General features: G+C 38.3%; 1 long non-coding RNA gene across 2 annotated transcripts; it reads left to right on the forward strand.

The window, feature by feature from the left end:
* Nucleotides 1–4,015: 4,015 nt before the first annotated feature.
* On the forward strand, nt 4,016–19,352 carry LOC141374847 (uncharacterized). 2 transcript variants are annotated; one of them, XR_012381993.1, is made up of 5 exons: nt 4,016–4,155; nt 6,234–6,317; nt 12,397–12,451; nt 17,109–17,269; nt 19,214–19,351. It is a non-coding gene; the product is annotated as an uncharacterized lncRNA (long non-coding RNA). The 2 variants fall into 2 exon arrangements; XR_012381992.1 differs by lacking the exon at nt 17,109–17,269 and having other exon boundaries at nt 19,214–19,352.
* Nucleotides 19,353–22,563: the final 3,211 nt, after the last annotated feature.

The raw sequence follows: 22,563 nt of genomic DNA on the forward strand, positions 1-22,563 counted from the left end.
AGCTTGTACTGTGCAGCCAGATTAACCGCGTTCAAGTGGCCTTTCCACCTACTAGATGGGTAGCGTAGGCAAGTTACTTACATGTTTGTGCTTTGTTATCCTGGTCTGAAAACGGAGAGAATAGTACCAGCCCCTTAGGGTTCCTGTGAGGACTAAAGGAGCTTTTCATGTAATACTTTCAGAGTGGACCTGAAATATGATAAATGTAGGAAAGGGTATGCTAGTACTGTTGTTATTCCTGTTCACATTGTGAGTATATGTTATTTTAGTTTAGGAAGCATAAAAGAGGATGTGGAATAGGGAGAGTTTGGAGGTTGGGGGGAGGTAGAAATGAAGGGGAAGAACGAGTCTAACTCACTTCCTGCTTCCTAGCTGGAGAGCGGATCTGGTTTGGAGCGTTGATGTGCAATTTTTTATATCACTAATTCAGGCGAGTGAGTAATTGCACCTCACCTTCTTTCCCTCATTACCAAACATCCCAATTATCCCTTATTATTATCACTTAAGATGATGAAACCATATTAGATACAACGTTGAAGAATAAAGGGAAACATCTGCAATTGTACTGTCATAACAATTCTTTTATTTTTATTGTATGAAAAGTCAGAACAAATTTTAATTTTCTTGATGCAGTAAGTGTTGGGAGCACTCATTTACCAATTGACACCTATGCTCATCCGTATCAGAATATATATGTGCCAACATTATGGGTATTCATTCTGAATGATCCAAAGCTCACTGGATGCAGTGAATTATTTTCATAACTTTGTGTTCACAGTATGTTGATTTGTGGATGAAATATCAATAGATCTTAATGTGAAGTTTAATCTCATGGTAGGGTGTTTACATTCTCATAGCTCTGCTTTGCTGTTTGGTTTTTTTTTAAAAGATTTTTATTTATTTATTGAGAGAGAGAGAATGGTAGAGAGAGAGCATGAGAGGGAAGAAGGTCAGAGGGAGAAGCAGACTCCCTGCTGAGCAGGGAGCCCGATGCGGGACTCGATCCTGGGACTCCAGGATCATGACCTGAGCTGAAGGCAGTTGCTTAACCAACTGAGCCACCCAGGCACCCCTGTTTGGTTATTTTTGATAATTATTCTCTGAATTCTAACATATCTAGTTATTTGCCTAACAATTAGTTTGAAAAACAATCCTAAGCTTTTCCGGAAGTATCATATATATTTTCAGTTCTGAGTATGTGGAGTTAACGTTTACAAAGGGAGTATTAAAGAATATAAAAAGTTTTGACTTTTGTCTACATGAGTTCTAGATTTATTGACCTCAGTGTTCTAGGAACATACTAATGAGGTTTAATAGATCAGAATAATGGAGTAACATGTTTGAATAGACATTCGGTGTTGTATATTCTCGCTCTCTCTCTATTTTGCGGTTTTTTGGTTTTGGTTTTGCTTTCTCTTGTTTAGGCATTTTTGGTCCCAACAAAATTTTTTTGCTTCAAAATGTATTTCACTCTAGGTTTCAATTACATAAACAAATATTTACTTCTTATCCATTTACAATTATAATTCATTTATAGTTTTACCTAAAAATTTGTGGATTGCCATAATGAAGAAAATGCTCCTATTGTCACTAATAATGAATAAAAATAAGAAGAGTTATCCCCATGTGAATTTTCTTATGTACAACTTGTTCAGGGAAAAAGTAAAGGGGATTATAGTGAACCAAAACTCTTTGAAAAATTGCACAAGTCATTTGACAAATGAGAGATGGCTGGGTTCATCCATCCTTACCAAAAAGTTAAATTGAGTTGAATTCTATAATAAAATAAATTCAAATATTGTTTGTACTCATGAATGCAAATATGCTGGAAATGCAAAGGAAAAAAAAAAAACGTGATAAGAGTATGCTTAAACAGTTTGACCTATTCAATTTTAGTGGGCTATTTAGAAAAATGTGTGTTATAACCATAAAACAGTAAGTGCAAAAAGTGTGAAGATTCAAATTCAAAAGTTTAAAAAATGGTTGAAGTTTAAAAGGTTTTTTTTTTTCTGGAATAAACCAAAGAAACATTTACTATAACTACTGAATGTGTCAAGAAATAGGACTAGAAATATGAATGCACTTGCATATCATGTGGTGTGAATCGAGCCTTCAGAGAAAATCCCCAAGGGCTTTGACTTTGGAGCTCAGTGAAGGGTTTTTGGATTATTTGTGGATTTACACGAAGAGCCATTTTTTTTTCTCCTTTCATTGAACACAGAGATAAGTTAAAATGAGATCTGAGGACTACTCAGAAATACATAGTAAACAACGTCATTCTGAAGATTCTTTATTGACGGTCGCTTATTATAAGATGGCTATGTCTCCATGTCAGTAGGACCATTTTTAAGGATAGCCATTGACTATAACATTTATTAAGACATGTTTGTTATGTCGCTTATAGATATAATATCTCAACAAAGAACATCTTTAGGGTAGAAAACTGAACTCTCACTAAAAAAAGAAGACTGAACTCTGAAGGCAAAGAATTTGTGAAAGCTGAACATGAGTATTTGGAGATATTAGTGACTACTGCATGTTTTTGTAAAACGTACTATTTCCTCCCCTTAAATTAAGGGAATACATGGAAACAAGACACCTAAAATGCACAATAAAAACCTTAAGACAAAAGTAGTTTGAATTAAATTTGACGTGCCTACCGTTCTTATTAATGGCTGTATTAAACTGTAAAGCTTGTTTTTTCAAATTTATTTTCTATGAGCTTAAAGCCTCAGGAAATTTGACATATTCACGAGTAAATTAATGTAAAGATAAAAACTTGTTCAGTAACTAAAATTTCTATATGTACGATCATCTTGTATTGATTTCAGATCATAAGTACTTACATTTTTAAAACATAATGACTATTGGGATGCCTGGGTGGCTCATTGGCTAAAGGTCTGCCTTATGCTCAGGTCATGATCCCAGGACCCTGGGATCCAACCTGGATCAGGTGCCCTGCTCGGCGGGGAGCCTGCTTCTCCCTCTCCCTCTCCTGCTGCTCCCCCTGCTTGTGCTTTCTCTCTGTCAAATATATACATAAAATCTTAAAAAAACCCATAATGGTTATTTGTTTTAAAATTATGTAATTATAATTAATTAATGACATCATTTAGTTATACAAGATTTTTGAAACTTTTTTTCTATGTATTTGTATGGTCACATTCTGAAATTCACTTATGTATAGATTTTGTACATAGGACCTCAGAAATGTATCCACAAATGAATTAGAACTTAGAGGAGGTGCTTAAGGTTATTAAGAATACTTTTACTATTTCAGTCATTTTAAAATCTGGATTAAGTTGATTATAAGACGATATGGTCAGATTTGCTAACATTGGTTGTTACTGCAGTTTAACAAAAATATAAAAATAGTAATATTAAATAAAAATATTAAACTGCAGTAATATTTTAGTAAAGTTAAGAAGGAGGTAAAGGAGCATACAAGCAAGTATCTGGGAATAGCGCATCTCAGGTAAAGGAAACACATTTCAAAGGGCCTGAGGAAGGAGCTTGCCTTTCCTAATGTAGGAGCAGTATGGCTGGAGTGGAGGCCACCCATGTGGGAAAAGATGAGGCCAAAAATGTGACAAGGGACTAGGTCACTGAGGACTTTGGCTTCTACCCTGTATAAAATGGGAGGCCATGTGTTACACCTGGGCTTAATATTGCAGGCTATTTTGTCCCTGAGGAGGGAATAGGCTGTAAGGACAAAAGAGTGAAGCAGAAAGACCAGTTTAGAAGACATTGCAACAATCCAGGACATGAGGCCCTCAGTGGCGGGGGCCGAAGTGGTAAGACAGGGGCAGATCCTAGATGTAGTTTAAAAGCAGTGCCAAGAAAGTTTACTGAAGGATTGAATGTGTCGAGTTCATCATGTTGACAAAACAGTGTTTTTAATGCTGTGAATCTGCGCATTTTACTTATTTATTTATTCTCAAACCTACTCATTTTAGATTCGTTTTTCTTGACATGGATTTTCATACAAACTATCTTTTACAGCTCTTCTGCTAAAATGACATGATTGTTATGATTCAATAACTGAGAAAAACAGCTTCAGTTCCACATGACTCCCAAATAAGAAATGTGACGATTATCCACAGCAGGATTATAACAATAAGCAGAAGAAAATTAGACAAAATAAATTGAAATCTGGTACATATGGAGTATAACTTTAAAACTAATTATTGTTATTAAGGCACCTAATTTTCTATACTTTCTCTTTCTCTAGCCATTCCAGTTAATTTTACTGTGCATTCTATTTTAGCCCTTCACTAGGGTCCCTCCATATTCCTTCTGGGAAAGATAGAAAAATATTTATTTCTCGAATTTCCTTACTTAATGAGTTTTCTTTTTTTTTATGGGTTATACCTGTTTTACCTATCAGACAAATCTATTTTAAAATATCTCTTGCATAATTTTCTCTCATAAAATGGTCCACAGAGCACCATTTATTTATTCAACTATTTGAAAACACTTTAATATTGAGCTTGTTATCTTTTGATATTTAAGAGACTTATGCAATGTTATATGTTAAACTTTATGCAATATTTTCTAGTAATTCTAATTAGACTAGAATACCTCTAAGATTCCTCCCACATCAATTTAATGATTTTATGACATCAAGTGCCAGAAATTTAATTTTCTGTTGCCACTTGATTAAGATCAAAAGCAGGGCAAAATTAGACAAATAATAATATCTGTGAAAGAAATATGTCTGGCAAGATTACTGAATACCATGCCATGCTGATGTCAAACCGCTCTGCCATTCTTCACAGAGAACATTTCTGAGGCTTCTAAAGCTAAAATGTTGATCCACTCAGAGAAAATCAGAGTGTCACAATTGTCTCAGTAGATAGCCCCAGGCCCTTCACCATCTCCATAATACTTGTACCCATCAAATCTCTTTATCTGTGAGCTTACTTGTCTGCTTCACATATATAGTTTCTGAATTCCCTTTGTCTTGTATGGACCTAATTGTAACAGTTTTCACTGAGTGTTTTTTTAAATGGTCAGAGGGAGATTGCTGAGAGAGGGATTTGAGGCAGCAGGGTACCTTACACCACATACAAGAAGGATCTTATAACATAGTGACAATTTTGAACATTCCTAGCTGTCAGCTGCCTCTTGTGATTTTTCCCTTCATGAATGCTAAACAATAGGAAATACTTTGTGGGGGGGTCACATGACCTTGCACAGCGTCTCAGAGAATCCAGGAAAGAAAGCAAGTAGGGGCTCCACGTGTAAACAATGCATATTCAATATTTTTTTTTAATTTTTGAGAGAGGAATTTTACTATTTATCGCCAAAAGCTTATTTTAACACATAAATAGTTTGGACGCTTGAAGAGAAATGTTGACACTTTGAAAAGCATAATTAAACCATGTAAATCCTAAAAATCATACAACAATTTTTAAAAAAAATATATATTTTTTATTTATTTGTCAGAGAGAGAGAGGGAGCACAAGCAGGGGCAAAGGCAGGCGGGGTGGAGGTGGGGGGCGGGAAGCAGGCTCCCAGCTGAGCAAGGATCCTGTCCTGAGGCTCGATCCCAGGACTCTGGGATCATGACTGAGCTGAAGGCAGCCACTTAACTGCCTGAGCCACACAGGCGTCCCCATACAACAATTTTATACCAAGAAAGACATGAGAGATGCTGACAGTCTCCTTTGGGCCAGAGTATCTTTTGAAAACAAACGTTCGATCAATCGCTATAGGTGGATTTATTTCTACCACGTGATTTCAAACAATTAAAATTCCACAGAAAATATACCTACAAGCAAAACCCTTTTTTTTCTTATACTCACTAGTGTCACAATAACTAAGCCTGCATTTCAAGAGTATGTGTGTGTGTGAAATCATTCCAGATCTTGTCAAAAAATGTTTTAAGGGCGCGAGGGTGGCTCAGATGGTTAAGCGTCTGCCTTCGGCTCAGGTCATGATCCCAAGATCATGGGATCTAGTCCCGCATCGGGCTCCCTGCTCAGCAGGGAGTCTGCTTCTCCCTCTCCCTCTGCCTCTCCCCCTGCTTGTTCTCTCTCTGTCTCTCTCGCAAATGAATAATAATAAAAAAAAATCTTTAAAAAAATGTTTTAAGAACTACATTTCAAATTATGCTATTTTCATCAGACCTGATGGGGTAAAAAGTACAGAATTTATTTATCTGTCTTGTAATGCTTACATTTGTTTGTATCTCCCTAATTGGACATCCTCTCTGCTTCAGCACTTCTTAGTCAATACAGCAACAGTAGGAGCCGAGTGACTAAATGATGTGCTGGGATGTCTCGATGCATAAAAGAACCATAACCTGCTTCATGGTAAGGTAGCTCATTTGATTTCCTCAAAGATCAATATATGTGGAAAAGGGGAGCAAGACAATGGAGAAAAGAAACGAGAAAAGATGCAGAAAACTGGAGGAGAAGGGAAAGGAAATAAAATGATAAGTTGCTGGGGGGAAGAATCACTGACTTAAGGCTGAAAGGAAATACATATGTCTGTATCTGGCACCTGGACCACTTTTCAATAAACGCTATGGACTGTCCAGACTAAGTACATCACCAAGGAGAAATTTAGGGAGGCATCAAAGACAAAAATAATTAGTTTACAATGCTACTGAATCTGGAGTAGGAATTCTGGGCTGGTAGTCAACATTATGTCTAGATTGATATTGTTAATCTTGAAAAATGTGTGGTTCTAATTTGTGTGTTTGGAATCACAAATAATCACTCCCTTTAAAGAGCTACTACATTTTAAAATCACCTAGATCAATAAGAGCTATTTAGAAATATGCAATTCCTTGATTTCGATTCTACTTGGATTCCATGGGTTCTGAAATCAGCATTCTGATATGACCACAAAGCTTCCTTTTAAAAGGGAACAAAAGTATATCACTGTCTATGAATTTGCTCACTTTACCCTATCTTATCTATATTATCAGCTGAGATAAAATAGGCATTTACTGCATTTCCACCACTTTGATTTTACCAAACTTATTTTGGGGAAACCTACCCTACAGCAGATGGGAAGACATTGTTCAGAATTACTGTGGAAAAAAAAAAAAAAACTCATTTTCTGTTCTTTCTGGACTATACCAAAAGCATCTGAAAATTTGCAAGACTTCAATATTACTATAGGAAGCTCAAATTGCTTTGATTTAAAATGTCATCATCAAGGGCACCTGGGTGGCTCAGTGGGTTGGGCAGCTGCCTTCAGCTCAGGTCATGATCCTGGAGTCCCGGGATCGAGACCCACATCGGGCTCCCTGCTCGGCAGGGAGTCTGCTTCTCCCTCTGACCCTCCTCCCTCTCATGCTCTCTGTCTCTCATTCTCTCTCTCGCAAATAAATAAAAAATCTTAAAAAAATATTTAAAATGTCATCATCAAGGAAAAAAGTCAGAATTCATAATCCATGGGGCCTATGAACATACAAGCTAATCACATTCAGTACTTTTGAGGTCAGGATTCATATGTGAATCTGAATCAATATTAATATTCCTTCTCGGCACTTGGTAGATGAAAAATGTTTTCTGCCAAAGGAAGAGCTTCTATTACTTTTATTAAATAGTAGTTAGTTGGCTGCACTTCCCTTGGGTTTAAACAAGGTAGTGTAGAAATGGTTGTGCTTATATAGTTTCATAGTTTGCAAGAAGTGCTTTTGAGAAAGGATATTTTAACTTTATGGGATTCTATGACTTAACAATAATAGTATTTTCACTCACTTCAATATGCGTCTTCCTTAGAAATCTAACAGTGTTAAAGTATACTATCTCACTGGTCTTCATTACAATCCCATTAGGTCTGAATAGATTCTTATTTGATAAATCTTTGAAAAACCTGCTTCAGATGAAACATCCTTATGGTTCTCCTAAGCATAGATTAATTCAATCCTCGACCAATGTCATCTATGAGAATGGGAGCACATGAATCACTTTTTCTAAATCTAAGTTCAGAGATAGAGCTTCCTTCTTAACTTATATGGATTTTCCCTCCCAAAGAATAATCATCACAGTGTCCTGAGCCAGCCAGGGTAAATTGTACAGGGAATAGTCCCGCCGGTTTCACCATACTCTTCCCCAATTCACTCATCAGCTTTCCTAACCTCTTTAAAGAGTGCACTGTTTTTGCCAATAAAAGGAGAGGAGGGGAGAAATGTCAGAGAATTATTTTTCTTCCATCTTCAGGAGCTAAAGATAATTTTCGGCTGAGATAATTTTAGGAACATTTAAACCATTTCAGCACATGGAAAAAAAATCCAAGAAGCACGTTAGAATAATCACACACTTCTAATTGTGCATCAGGCAATATACTATATTAGTTTCATTGTTTATGAAAAGCCTCTCTAGTTGCGTCTTATGGGAGAGTAAGTAATTATTTACATAGTATTTCTGTTGCCCGAATGTTCACAGCTATCACCCCCATCACCCTATGGCATATAAATAGCTGGTCCTTGTAAGACTCACTTGGCTTAGGAGCCACTGTCTCTAAAAGTGTGTTAAGGTTAAGACTACTTCACCGATAAGTGAAGCCCAGGGAGGTGAGTCTGTATTTCACAAACTAGCCCAGTTCAAATGTCACGTGTAAGAAACTTACTTTTTCAAAACATAAGGTGAAATTTTATTTTTTACCCCATTTAAAAAAGTAATCTTAAGTATAAGAAAATAATAGTAGATTTTATAATTATTAGGAACTTGTGGCACTAAACACTGGATTCTTCTTTTAGATTTTTTTAAAGCTATTATTTTAAATTCCAGGGAAAACAAAACAAAACAAAAACCAAAAAAGGTCATTTTTAGTCTCTTGGTAAAAATTTGATTATTCATGAGCCAAATGGCCTTACCTGCCAAAGAATCTTGTGTCCTCATTTGTTTTTCCTGCTACTTTAGCCCTCAGGAAAGGGTTACAGCAAAAGGAAAAAGGAGGCCCTTGAGAGTTATTCTACTCTATTGCTTGTGGCTGAATTTTAGCCATATTTAGTTTTTGTTCCCATAGCTTAATGTTCTACCTCTGGCCCTAGTTTTCCAATTTGCATTTGGTCCCATAATAACAAATCCCTATTGTTCAAAGTAAGACAGTGTCTTTTTGATTGATTCATTAAAGCAACCCTTTTATTTCTCACATCGGCAATCTGTATCTGGACCTCGGGATAGGTCCCCTACACCATAGAAATGGTCCTCACTATATCCTAAAGTAAATCATTTGGAACAGCATACCTGGGAATTATACCACCTAGGCTTTCAGCACTTATATTTTCTTTTGGGCTTGTTTATGTAATGCAAGAGCAGAAACAAATTGAGTGGGTCTATTTAATAGAGATTCAAAGCTCTGTCTTGCTATCAGTGAAGACAAGCACTGTCAGGAAGCAAACAGTGCAAAGACGCATGCTGCTTTCTGCTCAGTGATGTAAGTAGAACAATCTTGGACGGAGGGGCCAATATCAGACAATAGAACAGCTAACACAGAGGGACAAAGCGGTTATTGCTCAGATGTTAATTCACTGTCACAAAGAAGAAAAGAAGGAAAACAGTACAAGTACAGCAGTCGTGTAACATCATGTAGACAATGGACTAATAAAGAGTAAGAAAAACGAAAAGGAGAAATATACTTTCAATTCACCCATGCTAATTTTGATTGGAAATAGCATAGTGTTGCAACACTGCTTTCATTTGTACTATTGTATGTTTTCTTTTCTTTTCTTTTTTTGTAATGGAGGAAAAAGTTGGTATTTCGACCCTGCCATCCCAGATCAATCATTCATCATTCCCAGCCAACATGCTGAGATAAAAGGTATATTGCAGGGATAGATATTGTTTGAGATTTGTATTTCCTTACAAGATAAATCAGTAGCTATTTAAATACTTCTAATTCAACAATGTAAGGAAAGGGAAATTAAATAACAGAGTCAGTCCCCTGCAATGTGCCTCTGAGGGCAGTGACTTCGGAAGAGAGAATCATTTCTCAAATTACACCACCTTACCAATGTCTATCACCCAGCCACCCCATCCCTCCCACCCCCCACCACTCCAGCAACCCTCTGTTTGTTTCCTGAAATTAAGAACTCCTCTGAAACAAATAATATATTATATGTTAAAAAAAGAAGAAGAAGAAGAAGAAGATAGTAGGAAGGGAAAAATGAAGGGGGGGAAATCAGAGGGGGAGACGAACCACGAGAGACTATGGACTCTGAGAAACAAACTGAGGGTTCTAGAGGGGAGGGGGGTGGGGGGATTGGGTTAGCCTGGTGATGGGTATTAAAGAGGCACGTATTGAATGGAGCAATGGGTGTTATATGCAAACAATGAATCATGGAACACTACATCAAAAACTAATGATGTAATGTATGGTGATTAACATAACCATAATAAAATAAAATTTAAAAAAATTACACCACCTTACCAACACCACACACACACACACACACAGACACACACACACACACACATACACGCTGGTTTGAAATGAGTTGCACCTTTCCTTCCAAGATCCTCAAACTATCCGTATTTTGGGAGATTATCCAGGTAACTTCCCCATTTTGGTTTCTTTTTAAAGTCTGAAGCAACTTATATGTTCCATTTTCATGTTGAAATTGTCTTAAGAGCACAGCAGTTAAGTCTGAAAAGAAGAAGTAATCAAGTCCTTTGGAATCAAATCACCAGCTCTGAGGGTTGCTGTGCTTAAATTCAGCAGCTGAGCCAGCTTCTATTGCCTCCGCAACCACTAAGAGAGAACCACAACCACTAAGAGAGAAGTTAGAAGTGAAGTTTGGGAGTATAATTAGAATTATTACCTATGGAATTAATGAACCAGATCTTGTTGTCCCTTATGCCGGTAAAATGAGAGGATAAAGACAGATAAAGGACCATTTTGAAAGAGGGCAAAATATGCAGTCCAAGCAAATGCTATAGTTACTGGCTGCAAGGAAAGGCTCCTCAACCCACACAAATTGAATTTGCACCCCCATCTTGATCAAAGTCCTTTCTTCTCTCTTCCTCGAATTTTTACTGATCTTCCCTTTAAAAATAGTTGTGGCATCTGAAGTCCAAGCAGCTCCATACATACACCTCATGAACATAGTAACAAATAAAAGAATAGTAGAGGCAGGAATTCATATTCACTCTCTATGGCCATTACCAACTTACAAGTTATAATGTTATTAGCCTGAGACCTATATGCAATGACAATAATCATTTCAAAACCTAGTTAAGCCCAACTGGAAGCTAATCATCTCATTCAGAGCAAAATATCTTGAGATTTTGAACTTACCTTACACAACTATTTTTATACTTATTTTGTACGGATGTGCGCATCCTATTGGAATATAGGAGGTGATTAATACGTTTTATACAGCTACCATTACTAATGCCTCTTCAGCTAATGAAGTAAAAATTCTCCATTGTTTGTGCACTTTAGGCTATAAGTATGAGTAGTTAGGACACTATTAAATCATTCATTTTAAATCGAAAAAGCAATTTTCTGCATAATTTTACCTAAATGCATGTAGTCTTAGTGTTTAGGTTGTTTGGAGGCCATGCTCTTCAGTTATACACTTGTATTGTCAAAATGGGATTAAAGTTCTAAAGACGTTTTTATTATTATTATTATTATCATTATTATTATTTATTTGACAGAGAGAGAGAGACAGGGAGAGAGGGAACACAAGCAGGGGGAGTGGGAGAGGGAGAAGCAGACATCCTGCCGAGCAGGGAACCTGATACAGGGCCTGATCCCAAGACCCTGGGATCATGACCTGAGCTAAAGGCAGATGCTTAAGGACTGAGCCACCCAGGCACCCCCCTAAAGATGTTTTTTAAAGCATGCAAATATAAACCTATCAAGAATCTCTAACTGAAGTGAAAGGCTTAATAAGAACTTGAATTGATTGATTGTCATGTGGAAAGAAAGTTCAAAATGCTAAAGTAAAATTATTTTCATATTTTTTTAATTTTAACAGAACATACTGTGAAAGAAACATAAAGTGAAAGATACAAATCTACTTCGATACAGATGTATAATGTTTAAATATTTCATTTGTCTTAAGAGGACAGATCACATAGTGATGACAATTTTAACAATATCTAGAGAAACACAACATTATTACTTGATTTTTTTTTAGTGTCCTATTAATACGCACCTCAGGCAACTAAAACATTTCAGCCCTAGCTTGATGCATCATCACACAGCAAAGGTGTTTATTAATAGACCATTAAAATACACATGTCATGTTTATCTTAAGAATTTATTTTCAATATATGTGTGCTTGTCTCTGACAAGTAGTCACTTTGGGAAGAGCCATTAATTAAATTCATCATAAATGATCCAATGCTACTAGAAGAAATATAACAGGTGAAAGCATTTTTCTTCAAATGTTACATCTTCTCTTGATCTGTTTATTCCTTCCAGTACTTCTGGGCTCGTTATTTTGACTGTATATCTCCATAATCAACTTGAACTTAAGGTACATCCTAGACACTTCTTCCTATCAATAGTTGGCATTTAATTAATGTCTTTTTAAATAACTTATAGTTATAAATGTTAATAATTTTGCTTCTTATTCATTAGTAACTTTATAATATAAAGCCTTATTCTAACACAAATTACTATTATGTGTATTAGAATGACATCATAGACTAAATAATATTAACTAACACAAATAGAATATACTGAAATTTTCAAAGCATATGATTAGCCTTTTCTATTGTTAAAAATATTGAATGAACACCATTTATAAAAGGATTACCTTAATTTTCTTTCATTTATAGGTGTATTTATCATTCTTTTTCTATTTTCAAATAACTGCATTTGTATAAAGTAGTGAAATTTATACCATTATTCGAGGAAGGAATCTTGTTGGTATTAATGGAGAATAGTTGTATATGTATTGTAAATCGATTTTAGCATGTGCAAAATATCAAGTAAATAGTAGTTATTTTAGTAAGATGGTATAGAATGGAATATGTTTTCCCCAAGAGTAACTCAGTTCAAAAATAAGTAAACTAAAATCATTCTTTAATTATCTAAATGTCTCTGTTTTCCAGACTCTCTGTTCATTTCCCCTTTTCCTGATGTGCTGAAAATGTTGTAAAAAAATGCATCTATGTAAATCGATTATTTTTAAAACTCTCACCACTAAACAGAAGATATGAAACCAGGAGAATACATGCACATTATAGTTACTTTCTTTATTGTTAATTTATAATGCTTTGCATAATTTGATCATTTATAAATTTAATTTTTATTAACAAGCATATTTGAGAATGTTCTAGGAACAGTTCTTAGAGCACTGAAGGAACAAATAAAGTCTTTTTTACATGATTAATTTAAATAATTTGAGGGGACTCTAGACACAGAAATAAATCATAGTAATATGGTAAAATAAGTGAAGAACAGAGGTATGTAAGAAACACAAAGTATGGGAACTCTAACAAACACTTAAGTCTCTACCAAATATTAGTCTGGTCCTCTGAGAAGCAAACATTGAGACAGTATTGGCTGTGCAAGAGATTTATTAGGGGAAATGCTAGGGAAGAAAAGTGATGAGGGACCCAGAAAAGACTGAGACAGCTTCAGAATGTCATTCCTGCTCCTCACAGGAGGAGATGTGAATAGTGTATTTCCATTGCAGCTACAGTACACAACTTGTGTCACAGGAGTCCAGGATCATCCACCCCATGATCCCTGCGGGACTCTCTTCCTGAGGGGAAACTAGATGTTTGTGGGATGAGCCACAACCCAATCTCAGACCAGCAACTCATTTTCTCCTTCCATAATCTTTTCCAAATATCATTCACCCTCAGATATCATCAACTAGAAATTCTTTTACATTTCATTTTATTTTATTTTATTTTATTTTATTTTATTTTATTTTATTTTATTTTATTTTATTTTATTTTATTTCAAGGAGAGAGGCAGAGAGAGAGAGAGAGCATGAGTGAGGGGAGGGGTAGAGGGAGAGGGAGAAGCAGACTCCCCACTGAGCAGGGAGCCCGACAGGACATGGGGCTAGATTCTAGGACCCTGGGATCACGACCTGAGCCAAAGACTGATGCTTAACCTATTGAGCTGCCCAGGAACCCCAAGAACTAGAAATTCTTGATAACTAACCTGATGATGCAATCTTAACTTTCATTTCTGAGGGATTTAATTCTTGCTTATCATATCCTTCTCAAGTCAGTGTTGCTGTATGTTATCTGTTCACAGATAACACTGGGGAGAACAAGTAGCAGAAAATACCCAAGTGGATCACCTAAGTTCCCAATACACTTATTCCCGTGCTGTTGTGAAATCCAGTCCTACCTTCTCCTATAGATCAGGATCAATTACACCTTTCAGATGATGACTTCCTGGTGCCTAGGAACAAGGTGTCCAAAGTGCGCTGGCAGCCTAGTAATGTATATAGTTCAGTGGGAATTTCACTGTGTCCTCTGGCAAGAGGGTAATTCTAGGGCCCAGGGATTCAGGAACAGGAGAACAAAATCTCCCAGTGGTCACTGGAGGTGATGATACGCTATCACTTTTACTCCCCGCTTGATTACGAGATCCATATATTCTTTCTACAGGGGACACAACTGGGTAGAGACCTCTCATGTCATGCATATACTGCAACCTGAAGGGTAGCAGCCGTCCTTTCAGGATTTTGCGTCTGAAATGGCACTTTAGCTCTGTTGTTAAAAGGTTTTTCTATAATTGTATGAGACTGGCTGCTTCTGCATGGTCAAGTGTATAATACAACCTGTGGATCCCATGATAGTTGTCTCTCTCCTGAACCTCTTTCACTGCATAGTTACTCAGTTAATCAAATGCTGTGATTGGGATTTATACCTGTGGACCATGCTTTCTGGTTAGCAGCGGTGGCTGAAACTCAACAAGAAAGGCAATTCGTGGAGCACTGGGTGTTATACACAAACAATGAATCATGGAACACTACATCAAAAACTAATGATCTAATGTACGGTGATTAACATAACAATAAAAAAATTTAAAGAAAAAAAGAGAAAGAAAGGCGATTCTATACCTAAAATATATATCTCTCTTTAGGAGGATGAAATGCTGACCCTTCCTGAATAGAGAGGGTCCAGTATAGTTGAGTTGCCACAAAAGAGCTGATTGGTCCTCTTTAGCAAATCTTAGCATTCGTCTCTATAGTATTGTTCTCTGTTGCTATAAAGTTGTATCAGCCTCGGTAAGTTGGGGTCCATGCTATTCGGATAAGACTAGTTTCCATCTCTGCCACTGTGGCCACTTTGTTCACATACCCATTGTCCCGGAGTTGGGGTGGTCAGTGATGAAGACTGACTAATGTCAACTAACCTAGCCATTTTCTCAATTTTGTGGTTAAATATATCCTTCATGACAAATACCTTTTTGTGGGTCCTAACATGCAAAACAAAAGGCTTCACACTCATACTCCCGCATATATATATATATTTTTTTTTTCTTCCCCACTGTCATTTCAAGGCCACCCCTGAATATTGCTGTAATGCAACCACCATCATTTTTGGCTTCCACCCAAACTATACTCAAAACTCAGACTTTTTCTCCTCCTTCAGCTGTTCATGTGGTGCGGGGATCTCCTCTATGGTCAAGTTGTGAGTTCGAGGAATGGTGTTGGTGCAACCATTGTGGAGCTTGCCATAAGCTGCATATTATATGGTCTTTCACCACTGATACCACCATGCCTTAGGGTCTGCCAGATTATATGGCCCAAGCAGCAAAGCTTCTTGTGCTTCACCCTAGAACTGCTGCACAGCCCTTTCCTCTTTCAGATGTCATCTGAAGCTAGAGGATTTCCATAATATCCGGTATATGGGCTGGGGCAATATTTCTAGATGTGGAATGTGTTGCATCCAAATCCAAAGAGCCTACCAGAGTCTCTGGTTCCTTCTATGTGATAGGACCCAGAAAGTATAGCAATTTTTCTTTTACTTCCTGGGATATCCTGACCTCTAGACACTCCACTAAAGTACTGGCCTCTGAATTTTCATAGAGTTAATTTACCCTCTGGATCTCCTGTATCTTTTTTTTTTTTTAAAGATTTATCTATTATTTATTTTGAGAGAGTGAGAATGAGAGAGAGAGAGAGTACATGAGAGGGGGGAGGGTCAGAGGGAGAAGCAGACTCCCCGCCGAGCAGGGAGCCCGATGTGGGACTCTATCCTGGGACTCCAGGATCATGACCTGAGCTGAAGGCAGTCGCTTAACCAACTGAGCCACCCAGGCACCCTCTCCTGTATCTTAACAAGATTTCCAGTGCCCTAAAATTTTTTGCTCATTCCATCTAATTAGCATAATGTTATGTTATCAATGTAATAGATCAATATGCTGTCTGTCCTGTGGGATATCCAAGCATTCCAGATTTCTTTAGATTATATTATGATAGGGGCAAGGAGAGTTTGCTTAGACTTGCATAAAACTATAAGTGAATATTCTTTTATATCCCATTTAAATATAAACTATTCCTGATCCTCTTTTCTAATCAGAATGGGAATAATTAAGAAATACATACATAATTACAAAATCGATGGCCATATCCCATGTACCTGAGACCTTATTAATCTGCTCTCAAATGATACTGTGTTCATCACACCAACTGGTACTAGTGACGTTACTTAGTTAACCCAGCATTAGCATACGAGCTTCTACAAGGTTTCCAAGTTTCTGTAGGGCAAGACTGGAATACTGAATAGCTATATGATATATTAAGGATCACAAATCCTCTTGGAGCGCCTGAGTGGCTCAGTCGGTTGAGCATCTGCCTTTGGTTCAGGTCATGAACGCAGGGTCCTCGATTGAATCCCGCGTCGGGCTCCCTGCTCATTAGGGAAGCTGCTTCTCCCTCTACCCTTCCTCCCTGCTTGTGATCTCCCTCTCCCTCTCTCAAAAAAAAAAAAAAAAAGAATCACAAATCCTGCATCCTTTCAGGATTTGACTTTGTTATTCACATTTATCTTTCCCATTTCAGTTTCAGTATTATTTTTGATTTACTATCTTGGTCACAGAGGCAGTTTCAAAGGTTTTTATTTAGGTTTCCTTCTGTGATCTCTTACCTACAGGCCAGGGGTCTAGTCTGGAGGCTAGTCCAATTGTCAATATATCAATTCTAATCATACCCTTAGGGAATGGTAGAAACAGCACCACATACGCAATGCTGATTCAGAGCATATGCTGCCTTCAGGAGAACCTTACACCAGCCCTGCAATGTATTGCCACTTTGCTGGCACTGGTCTTCCAAAGCCCATTCCACCATTCTATCATACCAGCTGCTTCAGGATGGAAGGTAACATGAAAAGACTAGTAATTTCTATGAGCATAAGCCCATTGCCACATTTCATTTGTTCTGGATGGAATTCCTTTATCAGAAGCAATGGTGTGTAGGAAACTGTAATAGTGGATAAGGCATTCTGTAAGTCCATAAGTAGTAGTTTTGGCAGAGGCATTGTATGCAGAAAAAGAAAATCTGTATGCAGGGTGTCCATTGAAGTAAGAACAAAATGTTTCCATGGTGAAAGGGGTCCAATGTAATCAACCTTCCACCAAGTAGCTGGCTGATGACCCTAGGGAATGATGCCATACTGGGGACTCAGTATTGGTTTTTGCTGCTGGCAAAGGGGGCACTCAGCAATGGTAGTAGCCAGGTCTGCCTTCATGAATAGAAATCCACTTTCTTGAGCCCACTCATAACATCCATGCCTGCCAAATAGCCACTTTATTCATGAGTCCATTGGGCGATGACAGGGATGGCTGGGAAAGGAGACTGACTGGTATCCATAGAATGGGTAACCTTATCCATTTGGTTATTAAAATTCTTTTTTGCTATGGTCACCTTTTGGTGAGCATTTACATGGGTCATAAATACCTTAACTTTTTTTGACCACTCAGAGAGGTCTATCCATATACCACCTTCTTAAATTTCCTTGTCACCAATTTTCCAGTCTTGTTCCGAAGTTCCTGACCATCCAACCAAACCATGGACACAACCCCATGAATTGGTGCATAATCACACATGTAACCCTTTCTCCTTCCAAGCAAAATAAACAACTAGATGTCCTGCCCAAAGTTCTACCCACTGGGAAGTTTTCTCTTTATCTAGTTTCAAGGATATCCCAGAAAGGGGCTGCAATGCTGCTGCTGTCCACTTTCAGGTAATGCCTGCATATCATTTAAAGATTGCAGACCTATCTGTAAACCAGACCTGAATATTTTCTTCCTCTGTTAACTGCTCATAGGGAACTCCCCTAGAGCCATGGGTTGAGGGTGGAAGCTGTGCAGTAGATGTAGGGAATCCGTGCATTTGGACCTCTTCTTTGTGTAACTTACCTCTGCCTTCAGGGCCTGCTCGGGCCCAATCACATATATAGCACTTCCATTTGATGATGCAGTGCTATTGTGCATGTTAATTTTTATGGCTTAGCGGGTCAGATACCAGCCAGCTCATGATAGACAGCTCAGGTCGCCTGGTGACTTGATGATCCATAGTTCAAAGGCTCAGTATTAGACTAAAAGCTTTCTCTGAAAAGAAAGTGGTTACCTGCAGAGATTGGTGGGTTTTTGCTAAAAATTCCTAAGGGCCTATACTGCACTTGACCTATAGGGGTCTGCCAAAGGCTCTAAACAGCATCCCTAGCTGCCCGCAACACTTCAAGCACCATTGGATCTGCGGGATTATAGGGCCCAGCTGCAGAGCAGCTTGCACAGCAGCCTGTTCCTGTTGCAGAGCCTTCTCCTGCTCTGTGTCCCAATCAAAACTATCAGCTATTAGGATCACTCAGTAAATGGACAAGGATAACACACTTAAATGAGGACTATGTTGTCTCCCCAATCCAAAGAGGCCCACTAGGCTTTGTGTCTCCGTTTTGATCATAGGCAGTCAGATGCAACAACGTATCCTTTACCTTAAAAGTGACATCTCCACATGCCTCACACCACTGGACCCCTAGAAATTCCACCAACGTAGAAGTCCCCTGAATTTTTGTTGGATTTATTTCTCACCCTTTAGCATGAAAATGTCTTACCAATAACTATAGACTAGTTGCTATGTCTTGCTCACTGAGTCCCATCAGCATAATGTCAACAGTGTGATATCTTGTAGAAAGGAAAGATGACCAAGATTCCTGAGAAGAAAATTATGACAAAGGCCTGGAAAGTTGATATAAAATAGAACAGCAAAGTTATATTGCTAGCCAACTGAAAGAAAACTGTTTCTGGTATACCGTATTGACAGGAATGGCAAAAAAGAATTCGCCAGATCAATAGCTGCATACCAGTTACCAGGGGACATGTTAACTTGCTCAAGCAATGAAACCACATCTGGTATAGTACCTGCAATTGGAGTCAGCACCTGGTTAAGCCTACTATCAGCCACTGTCATTCTTCATCTGTCTTTTGCACATTTTCAACTCTATGTCCTACCTTTTGCACAGGCCAAATAGGTAAGTCAAATGGGTATACAGTGGATATCAACACCTCCACATCCTTCAAGTCTTTGACGATGACACTAATATATGCAACTGTTCCAGGAATGTAATATTGGTTCACTAGTTTCCTCGTTGGAGGCAGTTCTAGTGGCTTCCACTTGTCCTTTCCCACCATAATAGCCCTGAATCCATAGGTAAGGGAACCAGTGTGAATCTGCCAGATGCTGAGTAGATCTATTTCAATTATACATTCTGGAACTCAGGAAATGACCACAGAATGTGTTCAGGGACTGACTGGACCCATTGTAAGATGTACCTAAGCTAAAAATGCATTAATCTCCTGACCTCCGTAAGACTCTACTCTTACTGGTAGACCACAGTGATGGTTTAGGTTTCCTAGAATTAGTGTCAGCTCAGAGCCGGAGTCCAGTAGTTCCTGAAAGATCTGATTATTTCCTTTTCCCCAAAGCACAGTTACCCTAGTAAAACGTCCCATGGGGACGGCTAGAGGAAAGATTAGCATTATAAAATTTTGGTAGTCTACTGGGTTTCTTCCTCCAGGGCATCCAACCTCCTTTCATTCAAGGGGTTCTGGATCTATAAACTAGCTCAAGTCTGGTAATTGATCAAGGGACTGTGACTCTTTGTTTTTATGTTTCAGGTACTCCTGATGCCAAACTCTGTCTTAGTTAGGGTTTTTCAGAGAAACAGAATCGATAGAATATGAGATATAAAGAATTGACTCATGTGATTATGGAAACTGAGAAATCTTTTGTTCTGCCATCTGCAAACTGGAGACCTAAGAAAGCTGGTGGTATAGTTGAAAGGCCTGAGAGCCAGAAAGCCAATGGTGTGGACTGCAGTCCAAGTCTGAAGGCCTGAGAACGTCAAGATGTCTGAAAGCAAAATATTGATGTCCCAGCTCAGTAGTCAGGTAGAGCACTAATTCAACTTTCTTTTTTTTTTTAAAGATTTTATTTATTTATTTGAGAGAGAGAATGAGAGAGAGAGAGCACGAAGGGGGGAGCGTCAGAGGGAGAAGCAGACTCCCCGCCGAGCAGGGAGCCCAATGCGGGACTCAATCCCGGGACTCCAGGACCATGACCTGAGCTGAAGGCAGCTGCTTAACCAACTAAGCCACCCAGGCGCCTCCTAATTCAACTTTTTGACTTCTTATATTATTCACGTCTTCAAAAGATTATATGATGCTCACCCACATTGGGGAGGATCACATGCTTTACTCAGTTCACTAATTCAAATGCTAATGTCTTCCAAGCACACTCACAAACACACACTCAGAAGTAATGTTTAACCAGTATTTGAACATTTTTTGTCCCAATCACTTCAGCACATAAAATCAACCATCAGAGTCATGGTCTCCCCCAGATTTCAAAGAGCCACCACCATAGCAGCACATTCACCTCACACTCCGGAAACTTTTCTAGAACATCAAATCTCATATTCTGAGAAAGTACCCTCAAATCAATGAATTTTGGCATCCATTTGTATATTTTACCCTTCTTGATCAAGCTAGCTCAAAATCTACTCCAAGTGATACTTTCCTGTCTCTTGCATGTACATGCTACCAAATTCTAGCAACCTTTTCAGTGTATAATCTCTTTCAGGCTCATAATATCCCCAGTCATGTTGTGCTGAGATTTAACTGGTTTTCACCTGAAAACCAAGAAAAGAGTTTGGAAGAGCTCTTGGGGTGATGTCAGGAAATATCAATTCTTCCTAGGCCTCTGCAGTGTCTTTCAACACAACAGACATACTAATTCTTACTAGAGAAAGGTGGGTTAATCTCTGCAAGCCCAGACGTTTCTTGGGGTCCTGCAAGAAAGGCCTCCATTTAGGTGACCCATTCCAAGTTTTTGGTCCTCAGGATTTCCATACTAGAGCACTGGCCTTAGCATTGGCTGAGCACTCAAACATCTCTTCAGCTTTGCTAATTTCTTATATTGTTACCCTGCTGCTCAAGCCTGTGAGCTCTTCTCCTGCAAGAGATAAGTCTCCTTTGTAAGTTACCAAAGACAACCTCTTACTTTCACAGTTTGCCATTAACTGCCTGTTAATGATCCTTAGTTCTCATTAGCACTCATCAGGTGGTTAATACAACTTAGTAGTCAGCTAAATCCACTCTCTTTGTTGGCAAAGCATTTTTTACACCATTATCTTTGAAATGACCAAATAGTCACACCTGCAAAATCATTTCTTTCTATATGAACATTTGCCAAGGTACTGGTAGTAAAATTTTTAGCAATCGGGGTTCTACTTTAAGCAAGAAATTCTCATGCCCCACCTACCAGCCAGGATGGTGTTCTCTTTGCCTGTTAGGTGATGATTGAACTAGTCCCAAATTCCCTTCTTAGTATCTGTTTCCTTAGTTCCACTTGTGTTAGTCTGGGTTCTCCCAAAAGCAGATGCCAAGACGGAGTTAGATGTGCAGGGTCTTTACTGGGGGAAGTGCTAGTGAGGGAAATTGGGAGGGATCTAGAGGAGGCTGTAAGAGCCATTAAATTCTGATAAGTCTGATCCTTGTCAAGGAGAGAGGCAAGGAAGGGTCATAGTTTGCAGTGAAATTCTAAAAAGTTTCAAAAAGCCCAAGTTTTCAAACCAAAGTCACCCATCAGAGGAGTCCCAAGTCTCACAGAATAGGCCTGCCTTACTGTACCTTCTACACGGAGTCACTGGCTGGGAGCAACTCTTGGGGAGCCCAGCCTCAAAATTAGTGTGGTGTGGTGATGAATTTCAGATTGTGGCACCTGGGGCCAGCAGTCAATTATGCCCCTCACTAGGACATCTGAGAAGTGTATTTTTTATGGTAGCCACATATTATACCACTCATGTTGAGACGTTTTTTAACAATGACACAGAAATTTTATTTTTGTAGAATAGAAGAGAGTTTTTGAAACTGAGCTAAAGCAATGGTTCATCCTGATGGTTTAGTCAACAGTGAATAGCATCTATAATGGCTGGCACTGATGAGGGAATACTATGAGATACATGATGAGAGGAGGAATAAAAACAATGATTCCTCAGCTTACAAAGATGAAAGTAGCAGATCTGTAGGTAAATGAAGCACCAAATAATGTGAATAGACAGTGAATTTTGCTAATCGAGTCACTGACATTTCTAAATGCAGTTTTTCTCTTTC

The sequence above is a fragment of the Callorhinus ursinus genome, unplaced genomic scaffold (assembly GCF_003265705.2).
Source record: "Callorhinus ursinus isolate GAN/ISIS: 27379988/994484 unplaced genomic scaffold, GSC_fseal_2.0 scaffold22, whole genome shotgun sequence".
NCBI lineage: Eukaryota > Metazoa > Chordata > Mammalia > Carnivora > Otariidae > Callorhinus > Callorhinus ursinus.